Source organism: Desmodus rotundus, chromosome 11 (genome assembly GCF_022682495.2).
Source record: "Desmodus rotundus isolate HL8 chromosome 11, HLdesRot8A.1, whole genome shotgun sequence".
Taxonomy (NCBI): domain Eukaryota; kingdom Metazoa; phylum Chordata; class Mammalia; order Chiroptera; family Phyllostomidae; genus Desmodus; species Desmodus rotundus.
Genome location: NC_071397.1, coordinates 11,460,513 through 11,477,863, shown reverse-complemented (window position 1 = coordinate 11,477,863; position 17,351 = coordinate 11,460,513). Strand labels below are relative to the sequence as shown.

The following is a 17,351-nucleotide window of genomic DNA, read 5'->3' as shown; positions in this document are numbered from 1 at the left end:
TGTGACTATGCAGATACTTTTCTTTGAAAATTTTTGCCCATAAATTTTAACCTTAATCGGTATGTTTTGTTAGAGACAATTATTCCTATGTAGTTGCCTAATAGTGGTTTTCTATTTCCTTTTTTACTTTTCTATTTTTTAATTCCAATTATGCTGAAAGGAATAGCTATCCTTTATCATCATTTATTTATTCAATTTTTAGTGTGTGTGTGTGTGTGTATACTAATGTATATTTAAATTTCATTTTTAGGATCCTTTGAAGTAATATAATTATTTTTATTACGCATGTTGTACCAGTGATAGGAACTCTGTCATGTTCTTTCCCCATTTTTTAAATCAGGTTTTTTATCTTATGTTCAGTATCTATTAGGGATATTAGTCCTTTGTTTGTGGTATATGTTAATAATATATTCTTGCAGTGTTTTAGTTATCTTTTGACCTGTTTGTTATTTTTAACATAGTCAAATGCATTAATCACTTACTGCCTTTGGATTTTGAATCATAGTTAGAAAGACTCTTATACCGAATTCAAAGGAGAAATCATTCAGTCTTGCCTTCTAATACTTCTGTGGGTTTTATTTGTGGCATTTAGATCCCTAATCCACCTGTAGATTATTCTTGTTACTGTGTAATCTATGGATATAGTCTTTTCTCAAATGACTACCCAATTATAAAAATCCCTTTATTAAAAAGTCTATTCTTTCCCTAATGATTTGAGATACCTCCTTTATCATATACTGAAGTCGCATATGCATTAGGGTATATTTCTGATTTTGTATTCTATACCATTGGTTAATTTGTCTCTACATGTGCTAATATGACATTTTTAATTATACAGGTTTTATAGTAATATTTTAAAGATTGTTACAGTTAGTATCCCTTTGTAATTTTTCCTTCTCAGTGTGTTCTTGGCTATTCTTGTGTGTTTATTTTTCCCTGTGAATGTTAGTATTAAATTTTATATATTCATAAGATAACTTATTGGTATTTTTATTGATATTATATGAATTTATAAATTTAGTGAGAACTACATCTTTAGAATGTTGAGTCATTTTAAGAATAGGTGATGTCTTTACACTTTTTCAAGACTACTTGTGTCTTTCAGGAGTGTTTTAACATTTTTCTTCTATAGACTTTGTATATTTCTTGTTAGATTTGTTCCTAAGTGTAATGTTCTTTGTTGGTATTGCCAGTGGGCTTTCTCTATAATTACCATCATAGCTGAACACTTCCAAAACTTACAGATTCTTTTTGAAACTTACAAAACTTTTTTAAGTCTACAGATTCAGGAATCTGAGCACACTCTCAACAGGGTAAACCTGAAGAAATGCATGTTCAAATTACTGAATACTAAAGTCATAATATATCTGAAAACAGCCAGGTTTTGTTTTACCGTAGGGGAACAGTGATTTGAAACAACAACAGAATTTTGGTTAGAAAACATGGGGACTAAAAGGAAACGGTAGTTCTGTTTTTAGCATTTTGAAGAACCGCCATACTGTTTTCCACAGTGGCTGTACCAATTTTGTTACTACTAACAGCACACAAGGCTTCCCTCTTCTCCACATCCTCCCTAACATTTGCTATCTCATTATCCATTTGATAATAGCCATTCTAACAGGTGTAGGGTGATACCTCTGTGTGCTTTTTGATTTGCGTTTCTCTGATAATAGGTGATGTGGAGCACCTTTTCCTGTACCTGTTGCCATTTGTATATCTTCTTAGGAAAAATATCAATTCAGATCCTTTCCCATTTCTTAAGTTTGGCAACACTTTTATGTATGTGTTTTATTTGATTATCATTAAATCTCAGTGAGGAAAACAGAGTGGATATTATTATTCCTAATTTGAATGGCCAAATGAAGAAAGATAATTGGCCGAAAATTACAAGCTTGTTAAGTGGTGGGAATGAAACCAGAATTGAGGCTTCCTGACTCCCATCCTTTGTAATTTTAAAAATAATAATAATTATCATTATTTTCCTATAATGTTATATGAGGTCCCTGTAGATTTTAGATATTAACCTCTTATCAGATATATGGCTTACTAATATTTTCTCCCATTTCATAGGTTGCCCTTTCATTTTATTGATTGTTACTTACTTGCTTGCAGTAGCCTTTTAATTGGATAAAGTTTCAGTTGTTTATTTTTTGCTTTTGTTACTTGTGCTTTTAGTGTCATATCCAAAAAAATCATTGCCAAGACCAACGTCAAGGAGCTTTTCGCCTGTTTTCTTCTAGGAATTTTACAGTTCTGGTTTTATGTTTAAGTCTTTAAGCATTTTGGGCTAATTTTTGTGAGTGGTGTACGACGAGGCTCATTCTGTTGCATGCAAATACTCACTTTTCCCACACCGTTTGATGGGATTGTCCTTCCCCACTGAGTTTCTGTCACCATTGTGAAGTACTGGTTGACCATATATATACACGGGTGTATTTCTGCGGGTTTGGTTCTGTTTCACTGGTCTGTGTGTCTGTCTTTGTGCCAATACTGTACTGTTTTGACTACTGTAACTTTGTAGTAGAGTTTGAAACAAAGAAGTGTGATGTTGTCCAGCTTTGTTCTTTCTCAAGTTTGCTTTGGCTATTCAGGATCTTTTGTGATTCCATGTGAATTCTGTGATTTTAAAGACTGTTCTGTTTCTGTGAAAAATGCATTGGAATGTTAGGAGGGATTAATTACATTGACTCTGTAGATGGCTTTGTGCAGTATGGACATTTTAACAATATTAATTCTTTCAATCTGTGGACACGGGATGTTTTTCCATTTATCTGTGTTGTCTTCAATTCTTTTCATTAACGTCTTATATACAGTAGTTTTCAATGTACTGATATTTCACTTCCTTGGTTAAATTATTCCTGGTTTTTTTGATGCTACTTTACATGTGATTGTTTTCTTTATTTCTCTTTCAGAGAGTTCATTCCTATTGTAAAAAAAAAAATGCAGCTGATTTTGTATGTTGACTTTGTATTCATCAACTTTACTGAATTTATTTTTACTTCTAACAGTTTTTGGTGGAGTCATTAGGTTTCTATACATAACATAAACTCATCTTCAAACAGAGACAATTTTATATTCTCCTGTCCAGTCTGGATCCTTTTTATTTCTTTTTCTTGCCTAATTTTTGGGGGGCAGGACTGCCAGTAGTATGTTGAGTAACAAGTGATGAAAAAGAGCACACCCTTGCTGTGTTCTTGATCTTAGAGAAAAAGGGAAAGCTTTCACTCTTTTACTCTTAAGTGTCATATTAGCTATTGGTTTGTCATACATGGCTTTCATTATATTGTGGTATATTCCTTCTATACATAGTTTGTTGAGAGCTTTTATCATTAAAGATTCTTAAATCTTGTGAAATACTTTTTTCTTCATCTGTTATGATGGTCATATAATTTTATCCTTCTATTTATGCAGTATACCACACCTATTGAGTTGCATATGTTGAACTATCCACACATCCCAAGAATAAATTCAAATTGATCATAGTGTATGATTTTTTTAGTGTGCCATTGAATTTGGTTTGCTAGTATTTTGTTGAGAATCTTTGAATCTGTATTCGTCAGATATATTGGCCTATAATTTTCTTTTCTTATAGTCTCCTTATCTGACTTTGGTATCATTATAAGGCTGGCCTTGTAAATTGAATTTGGTAGTATTCCCTCCTCTTCAACATTTTGGAAGAATTTGAGAAAGCGTGCCATTAATTCTTCTTTAAACGTTTGGTAGAATCCACTAGTGAAATTGTCTGATGCTAGGTTTTTCTTTTTTTTGGGGGGCGGGGAGTTTTTGGTTACTACTTCAACTTGTTAGTCATTATGGTCTGTTCAGATTTTCTATTTCTCCATTATTCTACATTGGAAGGTTGTGTGTTTCTAGTAATTCATTCATTGCATCTAGGTTATTCCATTTGTTTTTATGTTACCGTTCCTGGTAGCCTCTTAATATGCTTTGTATCCTACTTTCATAATTTCATTGGTTGTTTTGCCTATTTGTTTACCTTTTGAAAAAAAATCTTAGTTTTATTTTTTTCTATTGCTTTTCTTAGTCTCTTTTATTTACTTTTGTTCTAATCTTTATTATTTCTTCCTTCTGCCATAGTTTCATTTAGTTCGTTCTTCTCATTTCTTATGGTGTAAAGTTAGGCTGTTAATTTGAGATCCTTTTTCCTAATATAGGTATTTGTTGCTATAAATTTTCCTCATAGATCTACTTTTGCTGCATCCCAGAAGTTTTGTTATGTTGTGATTTTGGTTTTGTCTGAATGTACTTCCTGTCCTCCCTTTTGATTTCATCTTTGACCCATGGGTTATTTGGAAGGGTGTTGTTGAATTTCCACAATGTGAATTTTCCAGTTGTCCTTCTGTTACTGAGTTCTAGTTCCGTATCTTTGGGGTCAGAAAAAATGCTTGCTGTGATTTCGATCTGATATGGCCGTGTTTCTCGCCTGATTCCTGTGCTAGCGGGACTACACTCATACTGCAGCTAGGAGGGACGGAAGCCCAGCCACAGGGCCCGTTCAGAATCTATGGATGGACCGAGTTCAGTGACCTTACCGTCATGGTATCTGGATCATGGCTAAAAGGGGTGGACATTTGGAGGATCATTTTGGCAGGAGCTGCATGTTATATCATTTGGGAAATACTACAGTAAGACTGACAATAAGCAAAATGTGTTTTTCCTTAAATTTTTTCTTCTGTCTCTTGTTTCTTTGACCTCTATTATTCCTATCTGAGGCCTTTGCCCTCACATTCATTCCCTGGTTCTTGCTCAGCACTTCAGCCAGGCCTACCTCCTATTCTGCATGATTTCATCTAACTCTGCTGTCTTCCGCTTGTTAGGTGTTGACTGGCTCAGGCCCCAGTTAACTCTCCTTCACTGGTTCTACATGAAGATTAAGAATATGTTGAATAGTGAAAATACAAATACAAGTAAGCATCCCCTGCTTTTCAAAAATTTGTCCTAATGCCACTTAAGTTTTACAAAAGACCTACCTTAGTACCTGTTTTCACTAACTGAAGGAAATCTGAAGAGGATTTTCATTTTTGCAAAAAGACAAAAAAAGAAAATAGTGTTTTGCATTGTTTTGCATTGAGCCTGTATGGAGGCAGCACGCCTGGGACTGTGGGACCACCAAGCTCCTCCCTGGGACTACAGTCAGCATCTCCGCATCAGTGAATGCAGTGCTCTTCCAATGCTGGCGATAATAATATCCTTTCAAGTTCCCAGACCATCATGATTTCCAATGACTGTATGGATGCTTTCGTTTTTTATTCATTTTAAGTCAAGTGTAGGAGAATCTCTTCATTTTATGCATAGAATATAATTACCATTTCATTTCAAAATTATATTTGATCTACACTATATTAATCTACCAGATAACTAGTAAACTATTCAATTTCTTATACTGTTTTCATATCAGAACCAATTTTTCAGGCTTATGCTACTAATCTTTAATTATGTAAATTAGTAACAAATTGATATGTGTGAAGAGCAGTTGCTTAAATCGCCCATCTGGATCAGCATACGCTGAGTTGTCTATATCCCCCTTATCACCCCGCTCTTAAGTCCCCCTCTTACTTCTAATGCTTTTTAATTTGGCAGTTATTCTCCTGGTAGAAGGAGCTCATGCAAGGCACTGTTCAACCTAATCACCACTTCTGTGAGACGTCACTTATGCCACCTCAGTAATGGTTTACGTGCATATTTTAAAATAGTAATAGAGTTTCCTGTGCAGAACTTCAATTATAAGTGTTATCAAAATTGGACAAACTAATATAATTTGTGATTGCATAAAATAAAGGAAGTGGAGATACGATGGGGACCTCATGAATCACGGAATGGAAACAGTCTCCTAGCTAACTAAACATTCAGACTTTGTACTAAGTTGCACCAAACCGGAACACACTCTGTTTACGGGAATGGGATACAGGAGTTCACAAATGCCATCTGGGGGAAAAATTCTTGGCCTGTTTTTTCTGGTCCTACCGTCGGGTAAACAAAGCACCACATATTTAGCATAAAGAGACTGAAAACACACCCACTTTTTGGAAAACAAACGCTCGCACATGTCCAGGTACTGAGTGGTTCAAAATACAGAGCACTGTCACTAAAAACTGATTGCTTTTATGCATGTGGGCTTATAACTTTCTTTTCCTATGACTGTGCTGTGGGAATATTCTCACTGTTTTGGGACAGCATTTATTTCTGGTTGCTCTTAAAGTTTTCTATTTAATTAGTCATACTTTCTCTCATATATTAATTACCATCTCATGCCTCAAGAAATACTATTGTGTCTCCTCTTTTTTGAAAAAATAAATTTGTATTGCTGTTAACGAGTATTTGGCTTTTAATCTGTGGCACCGTCTGGTCATATTTTAAGTAGACAGCCTCTTTAGCTACATTTTCTCTGAATTTCCAGCGGTAGTTTGCTACAGCGTAACCTAGAGGACCACCCAGGAAGGAGTTTCTAACTCTTTTCCCACTGTTAGCATCTCTCTCTGTCTCTGTCTCTGTCTCACTCTGTCTCTTTGCCTGCTGCAGTATATCTCACTAACAGTCATCTATTCAACTCTTCAAGTGAGAGAATCTCAGAGGACAAATTGTTCATAGTTTCAGTAAGTTAAATGTAGCGTCTAGGTTACTTGGTTTTTTTAGCATAGGTATAAAAACAGTATCTTCTCATTTTTCTTCATGTGCTAAACCTTTTCCTTTAGAGTTCTTCATTTCTTTTCCTGCTGGTCTACTAGGGTCCTGTCATGACCCAAGCTAAACTGCATCAGCTGCTTGGCTCCTGTGTCATGCTTGGACTTCTCACCTGTGTTGAAAGTTTCAGTTCTGACTGAAACGTCTTATAAATGCCTACTGCATAGTTTCCAAGAATTTCAGATTTGCCAAAGAGATGCAGACCTTTCATAAAATTCTTACTTTCCAGATTGAGTTGTATTACTTTCTGAAAGTAGGTAGAGATTTGTTCCAACTAGAAATTATGTGGCTGAATTAATATTACAATGCTGAGAATAATATCCTTTTGTTAATATCCAGCTTCAGTGAAGTTAAAAAATTATCATGATTCTGATGGCTTTATAGCTACTTTTATTTCTCTGTTCATCTCAAAGTTAACTATGAGAAAAATCTCTTTGTTTTATGCACAGAGTATAATTATCTACCATTTAATTTAAAAATCATGTTGGGTTTTCACTATATGAATCTATCAGCCAACTACAGATGCTCCTCAACTTATGATGGGCTTACATCATGATAAACCCATTATAAGTTGAAATATCCCCATTTGAAAGTGCACTTAGTATATCTGACCCCCCAAACATCATAGCTTCCCCTAGCCTACCTTAAACGTGCTCAGGGCAATACATTTATCCTATAGTTGGGCAAAATCACCAACATAAACCCTATTTTATAATACAGTTTGAATATTTCATGTAATTTAGGTGATTATGGCTTGCTGCCTCATCCTGGACAGTTACCTTGAGTTTTATCTCAAGAGTAATTGCCTTTCTAGTCTTCTTTGCACTAAAAGCAAGAGATGCAGATTGGCATTTGTAGACATGTTGGGGGTGCAAAAACACAAAATACCAAACCTTGCTGGCAGCACCTACACTGTAGAATACCAGCCTTTACCCGCATGATCACACGATCACCAGGGGCTGGGGCTCTCCGGCACTGCCCATCGTGTGAGTGTTCCATGCCACGCATCGCTAGCCCAGAAGAAGGCCAGAATTCAAAACTGGAAGTTTGGTTTCTATTGAACACATTTGGTTTTGCACCATCGAAGAGTCAAAAAATTGTAAGTCGAACCATCATAAGTTAGGACCTTCTGTAGTCAGCCATCCAGTCTGTTCAGTTATGTTTTCATGTATAAATTGATTTTCAAAGTTATTCCAAATAATGTTTAATTATGAAAATTAATAAAGAATAAACTCATATGTGTGAAGAATGGCTGTCTAATCCCCCATCTGGGTTGGCAGGCGCTCAGTTTTCCTTCTCTCCCTCTCGTTGTTCTTACTTCTAATGCCTTTTCAGTTGGCAAGTGTCTCCCCAGTACTCTGCCCTCACTCACCACACTCTGTGTTCTCCTCTGTATGTGAACCCAGAAATTGTTTTTAAACTCCTGTTCTTCACTGTCTTTCCAAGATCTCCGAATGTCTCTTTTTTATCTATGACTTTTTATATTCTTTCTTTGTGTTGCTGTTACTCTCAGTTAATGTAGAGATTATGCAGAAAATAAGAAAATAAAAGTAAATGTCTACTATATGCCAGGATGCCTGCTAAAATTATATATCTACAATAAAACATATATAATATTATATATAATTACATTACATATTATATATTATTGTACATATATAGCATTTTTCAGGTTTAAAATATTTCTATTTATAACATTTTAAGTTACAAAATTTTAACCAATTAACATTGCCTTATTTATTATATAGATATAATTAAAAGCTTTCATTTCTCAGATCTCAGTATTATATATGTAGTATTCTATACTTGAACAATATATAATTCTTTTTAAAAATACGTGTTTTTTGGAGAAGTGTCTATTCAGGTCACTTGCCCATTTTACAATTGGAATGTTTGTCTTTCTGGTGTTGATTTGTGTAAGTTCTGTCTATATTTTGGAGGTTAAACCCTTGTGTGATGTATTGTTGGCAAATACATTTTCCCATACACTCGGTTCCATTTTCATTTTGATGATGGTTTCTTTAGCTGTTCAGGACCTTTTTAATTTGATGTAGTCCCATTTATTTTTTTCCTTTATTTCCCTTGCACTAGGAGATATATCAGCAAAAATATTGCTACGTGAGATACTTGAAACTTTATTGCCTGTGTTTTCCTGTAGGACTTTTATAGTGTGGAGACTTACATTGGAGTGCTTTGTCCATTTTGAGTTTATTCTAGTTTATGGTGTAAGCTGGTGGTCTAGTTTCATTTTTTGGCATGTACCAATCTAGTTCTCCCAACACCATTTACTGAACAGACTATCTTTAGCCCATTGTTTGTGCTTGCTTCCTCCGTCAAATATTAATTGACCACAGAGACATGGGCTTATTTCTGGGCTCTCTGTTTGTTCCACTGATCTGTGTGTCTGTTCTGATGCCAGTACCAGGCTGTTTTGATTACAGCGGGCTTGTAGTGCAGTTTGGTATCAGGTGCTGTGATCCCTCCTTTTGTTCTTCTTTCTCAAGACTACTGAGACTATTTGGGGTCTTTTCTTGGTTCCAGATAAATTTGTGGAATATTTGTTCTAGATCTGTGAAATATGCCATTGGTATTTTAGTAGGAATTGCATTGAGTCCGTGGATCGCTTTGGGTAGTATGAACATTTTAATGTTAATTCTTCCAATCCGTGAACATGGTATATGCTTCCATACACATGACTCATAGACATATGAAAAAATACTCAGCATCACTAGCCATCAGCGAGATGCAGATTAAAACCAGAATGTGATAGCACCTCACACCGGTGAGAATGGCCATCGTAAACAAATCAACAAACAACAAGTGCTGGTGAGGATGTGGATAAAAGAGAACCCTAGTCCACTGTTGGTGGGAATGCAGACTGGTGCAGTCACTGTGGAAAACAGTATGGAATTTTCTCAAAAACATCAAAAATGGGACTTTTTATTCAGCAATTTCACTGTTGGAAATATACCCTAAGAATCCTGAAACACCAATTCAGAAGACTTTATGTATCCCCATGTTCATAGCCACACTATTTAGAATAGCCAAGATTTGGAAACAGCCTAAGTACCCATCAGCAGATGAATGGATCAAAAAACTGGTACATTTACACAATGGAATACTACACAGCAGTAAAATAGAAAGAATTCTTACCTTTTGCAACAGCATGGATGGAACTGGAGAAGATTATATTAAGTGAAGTAAGCCAGTCCGTGAAAGATAAATACCATATGATCTCACCTATAAGCGGAATCTAATGAACAAAATAAACTAATGAGCAAAATAGAACCAGAGGGAAGGTGGGACTAATTGAAAGAAGGGGAAGGGACTAGTCAAAGAACATATATGAATGACCAATGGACGTGGACAACAGTGTGGGGATTGACTATAGGAGTGGGGGTGGGCTGTGTGGTAGGGGGGCAAAGGGGAGGAAATTGGGATGACTGTAATAGCGTAAACAATAAAGTATTTTTTAAATGTTTTTTTATCCCTTTATATATTGTATTTGCATCCATCCTGATGTTTTATTAGGGGTATAATTTTATGTCTCTTGATGAATGCATAAATAATATTCTTAGGTTCCCAAAATATATTAACTATGCTTACATACTTCCCTAGAGTAAATTGTTCTGAAATTCTAAGTAATGTATATAATCTGAAATTCATAAGGTATTATTTCAATATGAAGCATTATATAAAATTGCCTTCAAATTTTTTAAGTTAATGGAAGGAGATGTAAGGTCTATTAAATAAATGTGTCAATTAGAAAAGGCTTAAGAAAAAAATTTTAGGAATGTTTTGAGACTAATTTTGAAGCTGATATTTATTATCCGTAAGATCATACTGAATTTGCACTCTAATCCAGATGAGAGTTGACAGTAAGCAATGAAAGTCAGTAGACACTATTAATATCCTGCTCTTTAGTCAAAGTGTGTTTGGTCTGTTTTCCTTCTTTGCAGTAGAATAGAAGCAGCAGAACAGTGAGGACCAAGGCAATTAGTTACTAAGTCAGGTATTGATAAGAAACAGCAAGAAGTGAGAGTATAGGAGTCAAGAGAAAATAATTGACAAAACCCACAAATACACAAAATTATAGATATCTAGGCGGTCTAGGATCAAAATTTAAAAGTATGTCCCCGAAAGTGTACATGGTAGTATCTAAAGCTGCATAATACAGTTTTTTTGATTTTAGAGACCATCATTCATAAGCAAAGTATGATGATTGTTATCGACAGTGAAGGCTTTAAACAGTTAGAGAAAGTTGGTGCGTTTGGGATATTCTTTAGAAACTACAGGTGGTGTGTGACACACTCAGAAAGATGCTGCACAGTAATAAAGTTTGTTTTTCTTAATTTGGAAGATTTGGTTAACAGACAGTGTTAACCAAATTAACACTGTATTATTTTCAGTCAATTATTATTAACTAAGTTTTATTTCTTAAAAGACCAAAACCTTTTCCCCCAAAAGATTTATGTAAACATGTCTCGATTTAGCAAATGAACTTAAGAAAATAAAAATATTTTTTTAAACTTTCCATCTGGGTACACTTTGACAGAATGGCGTCTCTTGTAACATTTTACTTAATATTTACAGTAAACCTCGATAGTTAGAAGGCATTATCTTCGGTTTATAGATTTGGAAACTGAAGGACAGAAAAATTAAGCAACTTGCCCAAAGTCACACAGCTTATAACTAGTAGATGTGTAATTCAAGTCATTGCTTCTTTAGGGATTAGAAGAATTTTTAGAATGAAATATGCTGATTCTTGTATAGGTACAAATGAGTACTTTTCTGACCGAGTGTACTGTATATATCTGTAAGATTCCTTCTAAGTTTTTGTATTCTGAGGTTATCTGAAATAAAGGGTATTGTTTTCGAAATAGGATTTATATTTTACCATGGGCTTGTGAAGAATAGTGGGAAAAAATAGAAGTGATTGAAAAGAGAAATCCCAAGAAAGGGTAAGAGAATCTTCTTTTGGTGGGGAAAAAAGAAGTTCAGTTTCAAGTCTCTGATAGAGATTTACTGTACTTGAAGTTTATAAAGAGGAAAAGTAATATTCTTCTACACGAGGAATGGCATTAGCCAGCAAAACATCTTAGGCATAGTGGATCATTTGATAACATTGAAGTGGGCATCAATTAACAGACATCTTAACAAAAGTAGTTGAATGTATAAGAAAGAATAGATTTAAACATAATTGGAAACGATATTTAAAATATTGTGAACTTTTTCCTGAAAATTACCAAATTTCTGCTTGCTTCAAAAAGAAAAGTTCTAGTAAAGCCTTTTTCCTCGGGGCTGAGGCTGCTCCTTGCTAGTTCCCACTTGGAGACCGTGTGTCAAGGTCACCAGACTTCAGGAAGACTTGATGGCCTGAGAGTACTCTCCTAACAAATTTTGCAGGGTCCACATACAATGAGAAGACTAGTTCCTGCTGTGTCTTCTCATACTATCTTTTGCCTCCATCGTAGAAGTCTCAGCTTTTTATTCTGTGCAATCATGTTGTCCATGGTTGCTTTAAAATATTATTGTTATTTTTCCTAAATCCAGAAGCTAAGAATAAGGTTGTTATAAGTGCCTTATGTTTACTAGAAACTCAGTATTTTTAAGTTTTTTTTTTAAAGCAAAAGTGTTAACTCTTTTTTTTCTCCTAAAAATCTTTGGTATTTTCTATCATGTTGGGTATAAAATAAAGCCAGTGAATTTTCATATAAATTAGATATCAGGCAGTGATATAGTTACTATTTTCAAATGTCCCACTTGTGGAAATGATGAAAATACTAGAATTCAGGTTTTTTCTCTAACACATCCAGTTTATTCTTCTTTTTATGCTAGTCAGGAAATGAACGTTCCTTGGAAGGAAGAAATTATTTATGTCATTATTAAAGACCAAATGTCTTCTCTCCAAAAGTGGGAATGATAATTAATACATTTTTTAAATTTACACTTAAGTTTTAAAACCAGTTGTTTATTTGTTGTCTTTATGCTTGGATAAGCTACATGGTAACCATTAATTACTAAAACTATGTTTGGATTTCAGAATAGATTTGAATGAGGTCAGGAATAAAATTCCTATTTTTAAATGTCAGATAAATTGCACAGAGATTGCGTTAATGCCAAGAATCCATGTTTAGGTATTGGTTTATATGAAATCACCTCTGATCATGCCGTGTGGATTTTCAGTTGGGGGTATCAACAATGTTTCTTAAATATGCATGAGAGAAAGGCATAAAAAAGAAGCTTGGGACTGTATTTTCAAGGTCAATGAATTTCTTTTTTTTTTTCCCAAGGTCAGTGAATTTGAAACTGAGGAATTTATATGTAATGCTGCAGGCTGCTGGGGGCATTGAAAGTTTTAGAAAGTGGCGTTGTTAGGAAAGGGGATAGAATAACCTGGCTGTTTTTTATAGAACACTGAAAGACTCACAATGCCAGTTCTGGAGAGGTCTGTTTAGAGGAAAGATGGTGAAATGTTTGGGTAAGGGATAGTACCAGCTCTTAGTCGGATGATGACAGGTTCCGAATGATATTTTAATATCTGTAAAATAGACTGTTGTGGGTATAAATCCTGAATCAGCAAGAATAAGTGAGTTCACAATGATACCACAATCAAATCTACCACGGCAGCTCCCAGTGTCTGTCTGTGTGGAAAACTGATGGAAGAAGCACTGAGGTAGCACATTACCTGTACCAACTTGACATTTCCTCGCTGTGTAATCAGCGCACTACGTGCGGCATTCCTGTTTGTGCTACAAAACCACAAGACCCTGTGAACCATCAGTTGGGAAATGCTAGTAAAATGGAAGGTTTTTAGAAACAAACATCCCTGAGTTTGTATCTTGGCTTCCTAACTTGCCAATTTATACAACTTTAAGCACATTTCTTAATCTCAGTGAGTCTTAGTTTACTCATCTGTAGAAATTTAATGCCTCACAGGCATTGTATAAATGAACATATGTAGATGACGTAACACCAACCTACACTGTCTCTCAATGAAAGCATGGTTCAGTTAATAATGGCCCCAGATTTTAATCATAAATGTATGAACAACACAGTATCAAAGGCAGAGGCACTAGAAATAGTTTAAATAGTCATAGCTCTCTGTATCTTGAGTTGATTCTGTTTTGTCTGTTTTGTTTTTTAGAATCCACATATAAGTAAAATCATATGGTATTTGTCTTTCTCTGGCTTCTTTATGTTTGCCATATGGGAGGGGTGTGGGGGGAGTGGGTGAAAAGGTGAAAGGGATTAAGAAGTACAAATTGGCAGTTATAAAAATAGTCATGGGGATGTAAAGTACAGCATAGGGAATATAGTCAGTCACGTTGTAATAACTGTGTATGGTGCTAGATAGTTACTGTACTTACCAGGGTAATCACTTCATTATGTATATAAATGTCTAAGCACTGTGTTTGTACACCTGAAATTAATATAATATTGTATGTCAACTGTATTTGAAACTAAATATTTCAAAAAATGCATAGATGCAGAAAATGAAACCCCTAAAAAAATGCTATGTGCTGTCTGTATTTCTGAGACCGCTTTTCTGCATTTGACTGTCCCACCATATCTCTGTTTCTCCTAATATTTCTCATTTTTGATATGATTAGAGATCTTATGTTAGACCATTTATTATATGTGAAGTTCCCCGTTCCCTCCTTGTCTGTTCCCACCTGACTTTATGTCCCTGAGAAGAAACCTGCAGACACAGAGCAGTCTTAATTGCCTGCCTTAATTTCTTTCAATCCTGGATATTGAAAGCTTTTCCATAAACTTCATGCTTTCTCACTGTATGACTATAATTTGAATATAACTTAACTGTCAGTGAAACAAGAGCACAGTGTTGACTAAAAGCATTTTTTTCCCAGTCAATCCTTGAGTATTCTCCTAAATGATTTCTTTGTTTCCATCATTTTGTATTTTAGTGATGACTACTATATTTAGCTTTGTTTGCTTCCCAGAAATGAATGATTTTGAGAATATTATATGAAAAAGTTGCCCAACATGCTGGAAAAATACATGGAAGGATTTAATAAGCAGATGATGGTGTGGAATTTGAGGGATGGAACAGAGAAACGGATAAGTGGGTAGGTGAAAGAAGGTCGGTAGATACGAGAGAGCTCAAGACCCCACATGAACACTGGACTAAAATGAATATAAGTGTATTGTTGTTATTATTGGGCCTAAATTAGGTATTTCTTATGAATGCACTTTGTAAGATATGAGGCAGTATTATTTTTTTTGAACCTCTAGCTACTAGAATTTGGGAGAGTCAGTTATTCTTCCTGAGGTCATGTGTTCTTTTTTTGTGTGAACTGACCCCTTAAGCATTTTAACTTCTCATGCCTTGAAATTTATGAAGGAGACTTCTGGGCAAAATTTTAAATTCAGTGTCCTTTGTTAATTATCCAACATTATTATTTAAAAAAATTCTTTTCACCAGCTAGAATAATGCAACATAATACTTTCAGACCTAGACCTGCATTTAACAGCATATTTCAAAATATGTATTCTTAAAAGTAAAATTATTTTTTGTGCATTATGCAGCTGAAGTTACAAAAGATTTGTAACTTTTAATAATCAGCTTAATCTGATTTTAAACTCTTGATGGTTTTGGAACTGGGATTTTTGTTTGAAAGAAAGATTGGCTTGTTAACTGAATTATGCAATTATAAGTAAATGTGGCCACAGCTGCTTTTGATTTCTTTGTTACACACCTGATTGGAAACAAGTTTTTAAATATATTTTTCCACTTCTTACACTGACACCTAGTGTTCACTATTCCTGATATTTTAAGTATTGAATTTAATTATTAATAGCTACGGCATGAGAATTACATTAAACATTTTTTAACATTGCACCTGTTAACCGATAAGTAACTCCTGTTTCCCACGCTAGTGTGACACGGTTTTATGGCTCCGTAGATGACACCATTGTTAGACTATTGCTGAGACTGTTTTGAATACAGCAGAACTCAGAGAATCGTAGACTTTTAGAAGTAGAAGGAACTGGAGGGAGTTTTTAAAACTATACTCTTCAAACCTCAGTGTTTTGTCATATCCACAGTTTCTTCAAGTCGCGAGTCAAACGCACGGTTTTCTTTGTATCAGCCTGGTTCCTGGCGGTACAGGTAGCAGAGCCCATTCCTGTGAGCACTGGGAGGGTGGTAGCGCTACTTGCCCGGGACCAGAGCAAGATTAAGTTGTTTATAATTTCTGACATGGGTGACCTCGTGAATGTTATGTGTTTACCATTTTGTTGTGAATTCCTGAGGGTGATTTAAGTGGTCCAGTTTTTCTAGTTACAATGTTTAAAGATCTACATTAGGATCAGATTTCAGCAGTTAAGTGAATGTGTATATATAAGTTCAAAAAAATTTATTTATGCAGGAAGCTATTGTTGAATCAAAAATCCAGGTGCCATTGCACATAATGGAATTTATTTATCTCATTTTTGATGTCTTTAATTATAGTGGAAACTGACTTTCTCAGTAAGGTGAAATTTTTTTAATTATTTTTATTTAAGAATAGTTGGTATACAGTATTATATCTGTTTCAGGTGTGCAATATATTGACTCAACATTTATTTTTAACTAATATTGAACAATTACGTATTTACAAAGTCAGTGAGAAAGACTAAATTTCAAGTCATTTCTGTTAGAATTGCTGTAAAACTTCAGAATATTTGATTATTCAAATGTATCTTTCACTGGAGTATGATTTTCTCATACCTAAAAATCAAACATTTTGAATATAGCAAATATATCATAATTGAATTAGGTTTATTTTTAATACTAGTTATGATGTTTTTAGTTGATCTAAGAACTCCAAAGGGGGAAATATCTCATAAAGCTGTTGTTTTATAGTTCATGTAATATCTTTTCCCAAGTGAGAAAAAATTGTATCCTTCTGTCTTTCGTCCACTTACTAGTTATAATCTGTTATTTGATGGACACTTTTAGTTGGAGATAGGTTTCTAATGAGGTCTTCATACTGTTTTCATCAACAGAAAAGGTAAGAACAGAGAAATGCGGAAAACAAGTGAAAGAATTTTGATTACCATTTCTTCATTTTTAATCATTCTAGTTTCTTACATGAGCTTTTTTTTTGGTTTGGATTTTCATATGTATCTGAGTGAATGTTTTCAGGATTTGCAGTTTTACCCATTAATCGACCAAATTCCTGGAAAAGAGGTGCCCAGGCTCTTTAATTACACTCCAGCCTGTGTGACATAAAAAGTCTGAAGGAGCTTGTCAGACATAACAAAACTGGGTAATTATGCAGGTATCAGTTGTGAGGCACATAGTTTTCATTGGCTCAAATGGGTTGAAACTTGTAATTCGGAATATCAGCACATGTATTTATTTATGTCCAGTTAAAATTGGAGCAGCACTAAATAATGTTCATAAAAAATTTGACTATGTTTATGGATACTATAGAATATTTAGTCAGATACTTAAATCTGCCTGTTATAACACACGACAGAGTAAAATTTCAAATCATATATTTTTCCAGGCACTTAGTGAAAAGGCAAAGATGTTACACTTTTTTTTTAATTTACCAGTTCATTGGCTTTTATTTTATTCAAATGGCTTATTTCATTTAAAAACCCAAATAAAGTTAAAGAAGGCATTACACTTACATATACCT

The 17,351-nt window shown here is 34.5% G+C and overlaps 1 protein-coding gene across 9 annotated transcripts in view; it reads left to right on the top strand.

The window, feature by feature from the left end:
- SUPT3H (SPT3 homolog, SAGA and STAGA complex component) overlaps positions 1-17,351 on the top strand; it is a 439,117-nt gene that overhangs the window by 206,682 nt on the left and 215,084 nt on the right. The window lies entirely within an intron of this gene.